Source organism: Aegilops tauschii, chromosome 1 (assembly GCF_002575655.3).
Source record: "Aegilops tauschii subsp. strangulata cultivar AL8/78 chromosome 1, Aet v6.0, whole genome shotgun sequence".
NCBI lineage: Eukaryota > Viridiplantae > Streptophyta > Magnoliopsida > Poales > Poaceae > Aegilops > Aegilops tauschii.
Genome location: NC_053035.3, coordinates 293,577,126 through 293,589,725, shown reverse-complemented (window position 1 = coordinate 293,589,725; position 12,600 = coordinate 293,577,126).

Below are 12,600 nucleotides of genomic sequence, written 5' to 3'. Positions count from 1 at the left end.
ACGTGATGAAAACTAGCTTGATAATAATTCCCATGTGTCCTCGGGAGCGCTTTTCTCTATATAAGAGTTTGTCCAGGCTTGTCCTTTGCTACAAAAAGGATTGGGCCACCTTGCTGCACTTTATTTACATTTGTTACTTGTTACCCGTTACAAATTACCTTATCACGAAACTATCTGTTACCGATAATTTTAGTGCTTGCAGAGAATACCTTACTGAAAACCGCTTGTCATTTCCTTCTGCTCCTCGTTGGGTTCGACACTCTTACTTATCGAAAGGACTACGATAGATCCCCTACACTTGTGGGTCATCACCCTCCAGGCGCCCTCGCGAGGCTGGTCCTGCCAGCGGTCCTCACGAGGCCGGTCGCGCCACTCCTGGCGGGGGCCGCGGTCGTCCCAGCGTCCTCCACTTCGGCCTTCCCCACGGCCGTAGCCTCGGTCGTTGCGCTCGGGGCGTCCACCGAACCGCCCGTCGTGGATGGCCCTGAGCTCCTGGCAGTCGTTGGTGTTGTGGTTGTGCACGTTGTGGAAGGCGCAGAACGGGCGGCTGGCCTTGGATGACTCGGGGTGGTCACAGCCGCGCTTAATCTCCAGCTCCGCCGCGAGCACGGCAGCCTTCTTGCACTTCACATCCTTGGTCTTGGCCTTCTTGTCTTCCTGGTCGGTGGCTGGGAGCTTGTGGAGGGAGAGGCGTCCTTCCTCAGCTCTCTCGCACTTGGTCGCCATGTTGAACATCTCTAGAGCCGTGCATAGGTCCTCTTGGATGGCGAGCTCCTCCTTCATCTCTACATCACGGACGTCATCGGAAAATGCTGAGATGATGGCCTCGTCCGTCACCTTGGGGATCTTGAGGCGAACAATGTTGAAGCGCTGGATGTACTTCTGCAGGCTTTCCCCTGGCTGCTGCTTGATGCGCCGTAGGTCACCCGCGGCCGGCGGGCGGTCGCGAGTGCCCTGGAAGTTGGCGACGAAACGCTCGCGCATCTCGCCCCACGAGGATATCTATCCCACGGGCAAGTTCAGGAGCCACGAGCACACGTTGTCTTTGAGAGACATGGGAAACCAGTTCACCATGACCTTCTCGTCGCCGTTGGCCGCCTCGATGCTCAGCTCGTAGAGCTGCAAGAACTCAGCAGGGTCGGGGGTGCCGTCGTAGCGTTGAGGCAGTCAGGCTTGAACTTGTCGGGCCAGATGATGCTGCGCGGCTCGGGGGTGAAGGCGCGGCAGCCCGCCGTGGTCACTGGAGCCCGTCGTGGAGGCGGAGCCCGGTCTTGGTACCCACACGCCACCGCCATAGGCGGCACGCGATCCTGACATGGTGGTGCAGGGAGCGCAGGTGCATCTTCTTGCGGCCACGGGATCTCTTCGCAGCTTCCTTCTTCATGTGCGGGCGCCCTGTGCGGCGGGTCGCGCCGCGGGGCGGTGTCTTGATGTGGAGGTGGTGGAGGCGCTCCATGGGCTACGTCGCCCGCAGCAGGAGGTGGACGAGGCAGCGAGAGAGACGGCGCGGGAGAGCCCCCAGCGGCGCAGACGAGCTCGGCGATGCGGTCCAGCCAGTCTTCGTAGAGTTCGTCGAACGGGCGGTAACGCAGGAGCTCGCGTGCCATGAGTAGCGCGTCCTACGCGTCCGTGGGTGCGCGACGAGCGTGGGACGACGAGCCGGACGGAGTCAGCGACGGGGTGGCGGTGCATCCGTCCCGCTGCACAGAGGGGTGCAGCGACGAGGCTTGCTGCTCGTTTCCCGCCGGGCCGGTAGCGGCGTTGGCAGCGGGTGATGGAGAACGGCGGGGAGGTCTGCCAATGGGCGCCGTCTGAGTGACGCAAGCGGCAGGGGCGGTCCGGCGCTCAGCACGGGCTCGGCAAGCGTTAGCCATCGATGTGGCGGAGCAGTGGTGCGTTGATCGATGGGAGAAAGGCTTTAGCGCACCCCTACCTGGCACCAAATGTCGGATTACGATTTCCGGCAAACCCTTGTGAGGTTCGAACTCTGGGGTGCGCACGAAGGACGCTCTCTTCCTAGTTTGCTCGCTCAATGATCTCATGGCCTAGCTCGATGAACCCAAAGAACACGAGACACAGTGGTTTATACTGGTTCGGGCCATCGCATGTTGTAATACCCTACTCCAGTATGGTGTGGTGGATTGCCTCGCGGGCTAAGGATGAACTAGTACAATGGATGAACAACCTCAGGAGGAGAGGTGTTCTTGAGCTCGGTGAGCTGGTGGATGTGAGGATGGGATAGATCCAATCCAAGATGAGTCCATCATCCCTATGGTGGTGGCTAGTCCTATTTATAGAGGCCCTGGTCCTCTTCCCAAATGTTAGGCGGGAAGGGATCCCACAACGGCCCAGTTTGAAGGGGGACAACTAGTACAAGCTATCCTGACAAAAGGTGGTCTTCGCCTGCCAAAGGCTCTGGCGGTGACGCTATCGTGGGCTCCGTGATGACCTACGTCCTGCCGTCCTGCGGGCCTTGGTCTTGTTGCACTGATATGGAAACCTTTGCCTGACACCTGGAGACTCCCTGCCTGCGCTTGCCTTTTTAGCACCAAAGAGGAAACTGGTACACTGCGCCCGCTGGCGCCCGCCTGGCCTTGGTCGTCATGGCTCACGTCACGTGAACCTTGCGAGGTACTCCTTGCATAGAGATCTCCGCTCCTCGGGAGCCAGACTACAAAGGCTGCCCCTGAGGAGGTCTTGGTGTCATCCGCCTCGCGAGGCTTGGCCCCTCGCGAGGGTCTTGAGTGGTTGCTGCTGAAGATGGGCTGTACCAGGTCATTGGTGGAGCCACACTCAAGCCCACAGGCAGGAAAGTCTAGGCACCCCCGGTCCCAGAACACCGACAAATAGGAAAGCGCGCTTGTTGCCTTCCTGTGGGCGAATATCGATGTGTTTGCCTAGCAACCGTCTGATATCCCAGTGTTCCCAGGGAGGTAAGCGAGCACCACCTTGCTGTCTGCCCACACGCCCAACCCGTCAAGTAGAAAGTCCGGAAGCAGGCCTTGGAGGGCAGCAGTTTATTGCGGAAGAGGTCAAGAAACTTGAAGCAGCTGGTTTGGTCAGAGGAGTGCTACACCCCACGTGGTTGGAAAATCCAGTGGTAGTCCGGAAGGCTAACGGGAAGTGGAGGGTTTGCATAGATTTCATAGATCTCAACAAAGCTTGCCCGAAGGACCCGTTGCCCTTGCCGCGTATCGATCAGATTGTGGATTCCACTTTAGGTTGTGATTTTCTCTCCTTTCTGGATGCATATTCTGGGTATCACCAAATCTTCATGTCCAAGGAAGACAAAGAGAAGACATCGGTCATCACTCCATGTGGTACGTACTGTTTTGTACGCATGTGTTCGGATTAAAGAGTGCCGGGTCCACTTTGCGAGGGCAGTCCAGATTAGTTTCGAGCCACAGCTGCACAGAAACATCGAAGCTTATATGGATGATATTGTGGTCATGACCAAGGATAGAGCCACCCTTATTCAGGATTTGGAGGAGACATTTGCTAATTTGTGCGATCAACTTGAAGCTCAACCCGGAAAAGTGTGTGTTTGGCGTTCCTTCCGGCAATCTGCTTGGGTTCTTTGTGTCCCATCGGGGGATCGAAGCCAACCCCGACAAGATTAAAGTTATCGAGCAGATCCAAGCACCAAGGACACTCCAGGATGTGAGGCGTTTGACAGGGTGCATTGTCGCGCTAATTAGATTCATTTCCAAGTCTGCCGAGCGCGCCCTGCCATTCTTCAAAATTTTGAAGAAGGCAGGGCCCATGAAGTGGACTCTAGAGGCAGATGCTGCTTTGCAAGAGTTGAAGGCTACTTGTCCTCTGTGCCCACCTTGGTTGCTCCCAAGCCACAAGAGCCGTTGCTCCTATACTTAGCGACAACCAACCAAGTGGTTAGCGCAGCCTTGGCAGCGCAGTGGGAAGTGGACGAAGCAGAAAGTGAGCAAATACAGGCAGAGTCAGATTAGAATCATGACAGAAGTAAGCACGGCAGCGAGAGCAACCCCAAGGACACGACAAGGAAGTAAGTGTTGCAGCGCCCAGTGTACTTCGTCAGCTCCTTGTTACAGGGGGCAAGATCGAGGTACTCTGGCATGCAAAAGTTGAGCTTTGGTCTCATCATGGCCTCAAGGAAACTGCACCACTACTTCCAAGCCCATGAGATCACGGTTGTCACTCGTTTCCCATTGCAAAGGATACTCCGAAACCCTGAGGCTACTGACAAAATAGTGGAGTGGGATTTGGAGTTATCCAGTTTTGGTTTGAAGTTTGAGAGCACATCAACAACCCAGTGAAGGGCATTGGCAGTGTTTATTGCAGAATGGACGCCAACCCCTGATGAGGAAGTGCCAGAGATAGTTATCCCCGACAAGGAATCACCCCAAGAATGGATTATGTATTTCAATGGTGCCTTTCCCTGCAAGGTGCAAGAGCTGGCGTGCTTCTTGTCGCCCCCTCTTGGGAGCACTTGAAGTACGTCGTCCAAATGCATTTTGCCCGGGAACAGGCAACCAACAATACAACAGAGTATGAAGGGCTCCTTGTCGGGCTTAGGATTGCCGTAGAATTGGGAATTAAGAAGCTGGTCATTCGAGGAGATTCATAGCTTGTGGTTTGACAAGTCAACAAGGATTACCAAAGCCCATTGATGGAGGCATACACTGAGGAAGTGAGGAGATTGGAGGAACGCTTTGACGGATTGCAAACAGTGCACGTACCCCGTGCGAAAAACAACATAGCTAATCATCTGTCAAAGTGTGCTGCGCAGAAGCTTCCTGTGGAACCAGGGACTTTTGTTCTCCATCTTACTTAGCCCTCCGTATCCCCAACAACAATGGCTCGGAAAAGGAGGAAATTGGACTCCGGTAAGCCTCTCCTGGTAGAGCCGTCCACTCCTGGCAGAGACCCTGCTGGAAACAACTCCTCGCCACCTGCCGGACCGCACCCTCCAGCCGGGCCCATGGTCCCCGCAAACGAGGAATGTGCCCCCGCAGTTGAGGAGGTGCCCCTAGTCCTCGTTGCCGAGCCCCAGGATCCAACTTGGGCAAGGCACATAGTCCACTTCCTCCAAACCGGAGAGCTTCCCGGCGACCAAGATGAAGCTGAAAGAGTAGCCCAGAGGGCCAGTATTTATCAGCTTGTCGATGACACTCTGTACAGAAGGAGGCCCAACGGTGTGAAATTGAAGTGCGTCTGCCGGGAAGAAGGAAAGGAACAGTTGGCTGAGATAAACAAAGGCATGTGCGGCTCCCACATTGGATCAAGGGCACTGGTTGGGATAACATTCTGGCAAGGATTCTATTGGCCCACAACCCTCCAAGATGCGGTCAAGCTAGTCACCAAGTGTGAAGCCTGCCAATTCCATTCCAAGAACATTCACTTGCCTGCCTGTAACGCCCACGATGCGGCTATATCTCCCACGTGTCGAGGCACGACTTAGAGGCATAACCGCATTGTGGTTTTGTCGCAAGAAGGGTCATCGTCACACAATCCCATGTAATGAACAAGAATGGGATAACGAGAGTTGGCTTACAATCGCCACTTCACACAATACATAAATATAATTCATACATCATCCAAAATACACACATAGACCGACTACGGTCAAAATCCATATGAAAATAAGATAACCGCAAATGCTAGATCCCCGATCGACCCAACTGGGCTCCACTACTGATCATCAGGAAAAGACACATAGTAACGACCACGTTCCTCGTCGAACTCCCACTTGAGGTCGATCTCATCATCTGCACTGGCATCGTCGGCACCTGCAACTGTTTTGGTAGAATCTGTGAGTCACGAGGACTCAGCAATCTCACACCCGCGAGAACAAGACTATTTAAGCTTGTAGGAAAGGATGGTGAAATGAGGTGGAGCTGCAGCAGGCACTAAGCATATATGGTGGCTAACATACGCAAAAGAGAGCGAGAAGAGAAGCAACGGAACGGTCGTCATCTAGTAATGACCAAGAAGTGATCCTGAACTCCTACTTACGTTCATGCATAACTCAAACCGTGTTCACTTCCCGGACTCCGCCGAGAAGAGACCATCACGGCCACACACACGGTTGATGTATTTTAATTAAGTCAAGTGACAAGTGCTCTACAACCGGACATTAACAAATTCCCATCTGCCTCATAACCGCGGGCACGGCTTTCGAAAGATAATACCCTGCAGGGGTGTCCCAACTTAGCCCATCATAAGCTCTCACGGTCAACGAAGGATAAACCTTCTCCCGGAAAGACCCGATCAGTCTCGGAATCCCGGTTTACAAGACATTTCGACAATGGTAAAACAAGACCAGCAAAGCCGCCCGATGCGCCGACAAATCCCGATAGGAGCTGCACATATCTCGTTCTCAGGGCACACCGGATAAGTGAAGCTACGTGTAAAACTAGTCCTCGAGTTTCCCCGTGGTGGCCCCGCAGGCTGCTCGGTTCGGACCAACACTCGAAGGAGCACGGGCCCGGGGGGGGGGGGGGTTAAAAATAAAGATGACCCTCGGGCTCGCGAAAACCCGGGGGAAAAGGCTTAGGTGGCAAATGGTAAAACCAAGGTTGGGCCTTGCTGGAGGAGTTTTATTCAAGGCGAACTGTCAAGGGGGTCCCATAAATCACCCAACCGCGTAAGGAACGCAAACTCAAGGAACATAATCCCGGTATGACGGAAACTAGGGCGGCAAGAGTGGAACAAAACACCAGGCATAAGGCCAAGCCTTCCAAACTTTACCAAATATATAGATACATTAATTAAATAAGAGATATTTTGATATCCAAAATATCCATGTTCCAACATGGAACCAACTTCAACTTCACCTGCAACTAGCAACGCTATAAGAAGGGCTGAGCAAAAGTGGTAACTTAGCCAAACAACGGTTTGCTAGGAAAGGATGGTTAGAGGCTTGACATGGCAATATGGGAGGCATGATATAGCAAGTGGTAGGTAGCGCAGCATGGCAATAGAACGAACAACTAGCAAAGCAAAGATAGAAGTGATTTCGAGGGGGGTCATCTTGCCTGCAAGGTTCTCAGAGTTGTCGAAAGCTTGATCCTCGTAAGCGTACTCAACAGTTTCCTCGTTCATGAACTCGTCTCCCGGCTCTACCCAACACAAGAACACAAGCAATGGAACCACAATCAATCACGGGAAATGCACAAGCAACATGATGCAATACATGAATGATATGCAAGATATGATATGTGATGCATATGCGTGCTCCGGAAGGAAAATGATGAACAAGGAAGTAACTTGGCAAACCAAGCATTCCACTGGAAAGATGAGATGATTTCGGTTGAAATCGATATAAACATCACCGGAAACGGATGCACGGTTTGCAAATGGCAAGCAAAACAAGAATGACACGAATCTGTGATTAACAGCATGATAGCCCTTAAAATGCAACAAATAACAATGCTACAGCATTCCAACATAGCAACAAAGCATATGGCAGTAATCTACATGAGATGCTTGACAAAAGTTGAACACTGAGCTATGGCTAGTTCACAACATAACAGGTTCAAACAAGTATGGCAAAAGTGCAAAAGATAACAGGTTCACAGACTTACAGAAATTACTGGACATGGCAGAAACAGCATCAGGTAGCAATGTTCAGAGCATGAAATGAACATGATATAGGAAGTTAACATAGAAAAACAAGGCATTGCAGTATTCTACTAAATGCATATGATAAACGTCCCTTACTGACAATAAGCCAAAAAGGACCAGAAGATATAATGGCAACCATGTAAACATAGCAAGTTTCGTTAACAGGTTTCAGACTTGGCAGAAAACAGAACATGGCAGAAACATTAATATGAAGGCATCTTGGTGAGCTTGATGCACTCACCACAAAGCAATGCGTGACAAAACAAGCATATCTACAGCAAGATGGCATGTTTATGAAGCTATCCATGGCAAGAGAAAGTACATAGCATGTATGAAACAACTACAACAAGCTTGGCAAAATTGAATATCATGTTAAGAATCTGCCAGAAATATTTTATAGCAAAAGTGGAGCAAGATTGAGTCATGCTATGGCACTCCATAATTGCAAATAAGGGTTTGAATGGCTCAATTACAATAATATCTACAACACATCCTTACTGAACATCTCCAAAATAAGCATGGATCTCTATGTAGCCACATGGATACATAGCAACAAAATAACAGCAGTCACAGACTTGGAAAAACTACTAAGTCTCTGAAATCAGAAACATTACGAAGCCTAGTTTGCATGCTTTTGCTAGTCACCACAGATATCACAAAAATACAAGGCATACACCTCTGGAAAGATGGCATGGCATACAACAAAACACATGTAGAGCTCATGCCCATAGGATGCACAGATTAAATGCAACAAAAATAACAAATCCTCAAGTTCTGATAAGTAACAGCAGATAACAGCAACTAGCACTCTTGAACCAGAGATTTGGGCATCAATATGGACTCAAATGAACATGGTGCAATGGAACAAAATGAAGAGCATCTCGTAACGAACATTTCGATATATTACACGCATGAAACGGAGCTCTATGCAGGGAGTTATGATGCGATGAACATGGGCATGTACTGTAATAAATAAAAGACACGGAGAAATTGGGGGAGGAGAGAAAGTCAACCCTAGGGTTCGGCCGATCGGATCTGGCTCGAGGGAGCTCGCCCGGAGCCACTGCTGGCCGGAGCGAAGTAGGCCGGAGGAGAAGGCGACGCCGACGAGGGGCGGCAGCGGCGAACGCAGAGGAGGAGGCGGCGCCTCGGGGCGGCGGCGCGGGCGCGGCGCTGGTCGGCGGAGGGTGGACAGCGGCGCGGCAAGGCGACGGGGTGCGGCGCCGGCGGAGAGGACGGCGAGGCAGCGGGGAAGCCGCGGCCGCGCGGGCGAGGATCGGGCGGAGGCGCCGGCTCGGGAGGAAGGAGGCGGGGCGTGGGCGGAGACGGGCCGGCGGGGGCGGCGTACGGGCCCGGTAGGCCGCGGGCGCGCGCGGTGGCCGGGGGCCACGTGGCAGCGCCTGGGTGGCTGGAGGCGGCGGCGCGATCTGTCCGGCTCGGGCCGGACACGTCCGGTGGCGGCCGGGCGATTTAGGGTTTCGGGGATCCGGAAATTTTCGGGGAGGTTCACATATATATAGCTAGAGGGAGCTAGGAGACTCCAAACGGAGTGCGGTTTTCGCCCACACGATCATGATCGAACGACCTAGAGCATGGAAGTGAGTTTGCTGGGTTTTGGGCTATTTAGAGAGGGGTTTTTTTGCACACACAAACGGACTTTGCGGTTACCCGGTTAACCGTTGGAGTACCAAACGACCTCCAAATGGAACGAAACTTGACCGGTGGCCTACCGGTGGTATACCAAGGCCACTTGACAAGAATCGGTCCATTCCGAGAACGTTCAACACCCGCTCACGAAAAGAAACAAGAGGGGTGCGCCGGAGGAGGTGGGAGTGCCGGATTGCAAAACGGACAACGGGGAAAATGCTTGGATACATGAGACGAACACGTATGCAAATGCAATGCACATGATGACATGATATGAGATGCATGAATGAACAAAATACAAAACGACAAACAAAACAAAACCCGACCACGAAGGGAATATCATAACACATAGCCGAAAATGGCAAGAGTTGGAGTTACAAATATGGAAAGTTACATCCGGGGTGTTACAACACTCCACCACTACGAGAGGATCTCGTCCCGAGATCCAGGACTGAAAGAACTTCGGATATTCGGAACGGAGGTGGTCCTCGCGTTCCCTGGTGGCTTCTCGGTCGGAATGGTGCGACTACTTCACTTTCAGGAATTTGATTGACTTGTTGTGAGTCTTGCGCTCAGTTTCTTCAAGAATAGCAACGGGGTGCTCATGATAAGACAGATCTTCTTGGAGGTCAATCTCTTCGAAGTTGATGGTGCGCTCAGGAGTCTTGAAGCACTTGCGGAGCTGTGACACTTGGAACACATTGTGCATGTTCGCGAAGTTGGAAGGAAGCTCAAGTTGATAGGCGAGGTCGCCTCTTTTGCCAATGATCTTGAAAGGACCCACGTATCTAGGGGCAAGCTTCCCTTTGATACCGAAACGACGAGTGCCTTTCATTGGAGAGACGCGGAGGTAGACATGGTCTCCGATCTCGAAAGCCACATCCCGGTGCTTACTATCATAGTAACTCTTCTGGCGCGATTGCGTGGCTTTGAGATTTTCACGGATGACTTTACACATTTCTTCAGCCTCTGTGATTAAGTCATTGCCAAGAAGTTGGCGTTCACCAGTCTCTGATCAATTGAGAGGAGTACGACACTTTCTGCCAAAGAGAATCTCGAATGGGGCCTTGCCTGAACTCGCTTGGAAGCTGTTGTTGTAGGAGAATTCGGCATATGGAAGGCAATCTTCCCATTTCATGCCAAAGGAAATGACACAAGCCATGAGCATATCTTCAAGAATTTGATTGACTCGCTCGACTTGGCCACTAGTTTGAGGATGGAAAGCTGTGCCGAAGTGAATGTTGGTGCCCGTGGCCTTCTGGAAGGAGTCCCAGAACTTAGAAGTGAAGATGCTTCCACAATCTAAAGAAATCAATTGTGGAATTCCGTGCAAGGAGACAATCCTGGAGGTGTATAGCTCTGCCAACTGATCTGCTGTGATGGATTCTTTGATTGGAAGGAAATGAGCCACTTTAGAAAGCTTGTCAATGACAACGAAGATAGCATCATTTCCGCGCTTGGACTTGGGAAATCCGGTCACGAAGTCCATTTCGATATGATCAAACTTCCACTCTGGGATAGCAAGAGGTTGGAGGAGACCAGCTGGTCATTGGTGTTCTGCTTTCACTCTTCGACAGACATCACATTCATTCACGAATTGCGCGATTTCTCGCTTCATTCGAGTCCACCAGTACGACTGCTTGAGTTCATGGTACATCTTCGTACTTCCAGGATGAATGGAAAGAAGAGAATTGTGTGCCTCGTTCATAATGACTTTCCTTAGATCACCTTTAGGAACCACAATCCAGTCCTCGAAGAATAAAGTGTCTCTGTCATCAATGCAATAGCACTTGTATTTGGAAAGACCCTTGTCGATACCACGTTTCACCTTCTTCACCATGGTATCCAGGAGTTGTGCCTCACGAATTTGATCTTCCAAAGTAGGAGAGACTATGAGGTTGGGAAGAAAGCCTTGAGGAACAACTTGGAGGTTCAGCTTGCGGAAAGCTTCACAAAGATCCGGTTGGAATGGCTTGAGGATTAAGCTATTGCAATAAGCCTTCCTGCTCAAAGCATCTACAATGACATTGGCCTTGCCTGGAGTATACTCAATACTCGGATTGTACTCTTGAATCATTTCGACCCATCGAGTCTGCCTGAGGTTGAGGTTGGGCTGAGTGAAGATGTACTTGAGACTCTTGTGATCGGTGAATATGTCCACTTGTCTTCCCAACAAGAGATATCTCCACGTTATTAATGCATGGACAACTGCCGCCAACTCAAGATCGTGAGTGGGGTAGTTCTTCTCATTGGGCTTCAACTGACGAGAGGTATAGGCCACAACTTTCTTCTCTTGCATTAACACAGCACTGAGACCTTGAAGAGAAGCATCACAGAAAACTTCAATTGGCTTGGATTCGTCAGGAGGAGTTAAGACAGGAGCTGTGACGAGTTTCTCTTTGAGAGTGTTGAAAGCAACGTCACACTCAGGAGACCAGACATACTTTACATGCTTCTGGAGAAGGTTGGAAAGAGGCTTTGCAATCTTAGAGAAATTCTCAACGAATCTTCGGCAATAGCTTGCAAGACCAAGAAAACTGCGGAGCTACTTGACATTCTGAGGAGGTTCCCAATTCACAATTGCGGACACCTTCTCGGGATTAACAGCGATGCCATTGGCAGAGATGATGTGACCAAGGTAAAGAACTTCATCAAGCCAAAACTCACATTTTGAGAACTTCGCATAGAATTGATACTCTCTGAGCTTGTTGAGCGCCAATCGCAAATGTTTGGCATGATCCTTCTTATTCTTGGAGAAGACCAAGATATCATCAAGATACACCAAGACAAATTCATTGGTATAGGGGTTGAAGATGAAATTCATCATCCGAGAGAATGTTGGAGGAGCATTGACAAGGCCGAAAGACATGACAGTATATTCCTAAGAACCGAAGCTTGTTCTGAATGCTGTATTGGGAATATCTTCTTCACGAATGCGAATCTGATGATAACCCATACGAAGGTCAAGCTTGGAGAATACTTTAGCACCTTTAAGTTGCTCGAATAGCTCATTGATGTTGGGAAGTGGATACTTGTTCTTGATTGTCTTCTTGTTCAATGGACGGTAGTCGACACAAAGTCGTTCCGTGCCATCCTTCTTCTGGACAAAAAGAACACCACAACCCCATGGAGAAGAACTCGGTCTGATCAAACCCAGACGCTCTTGTTCATCGAGCTGTTTCTTCAATTCCTTCAGCTCCTTGGGTCCAAACTTGTATGGACGCTTGCAAACGGGTTCAGTGCCCGGCTCAAGATCGATAACGAACTCAACTGGCCGGTGAGGAGGCATACCCGGAAGCTCTTCTGGAAAGACATCTTGGTACTCACAAACGACTGGAATATGAGAGATGG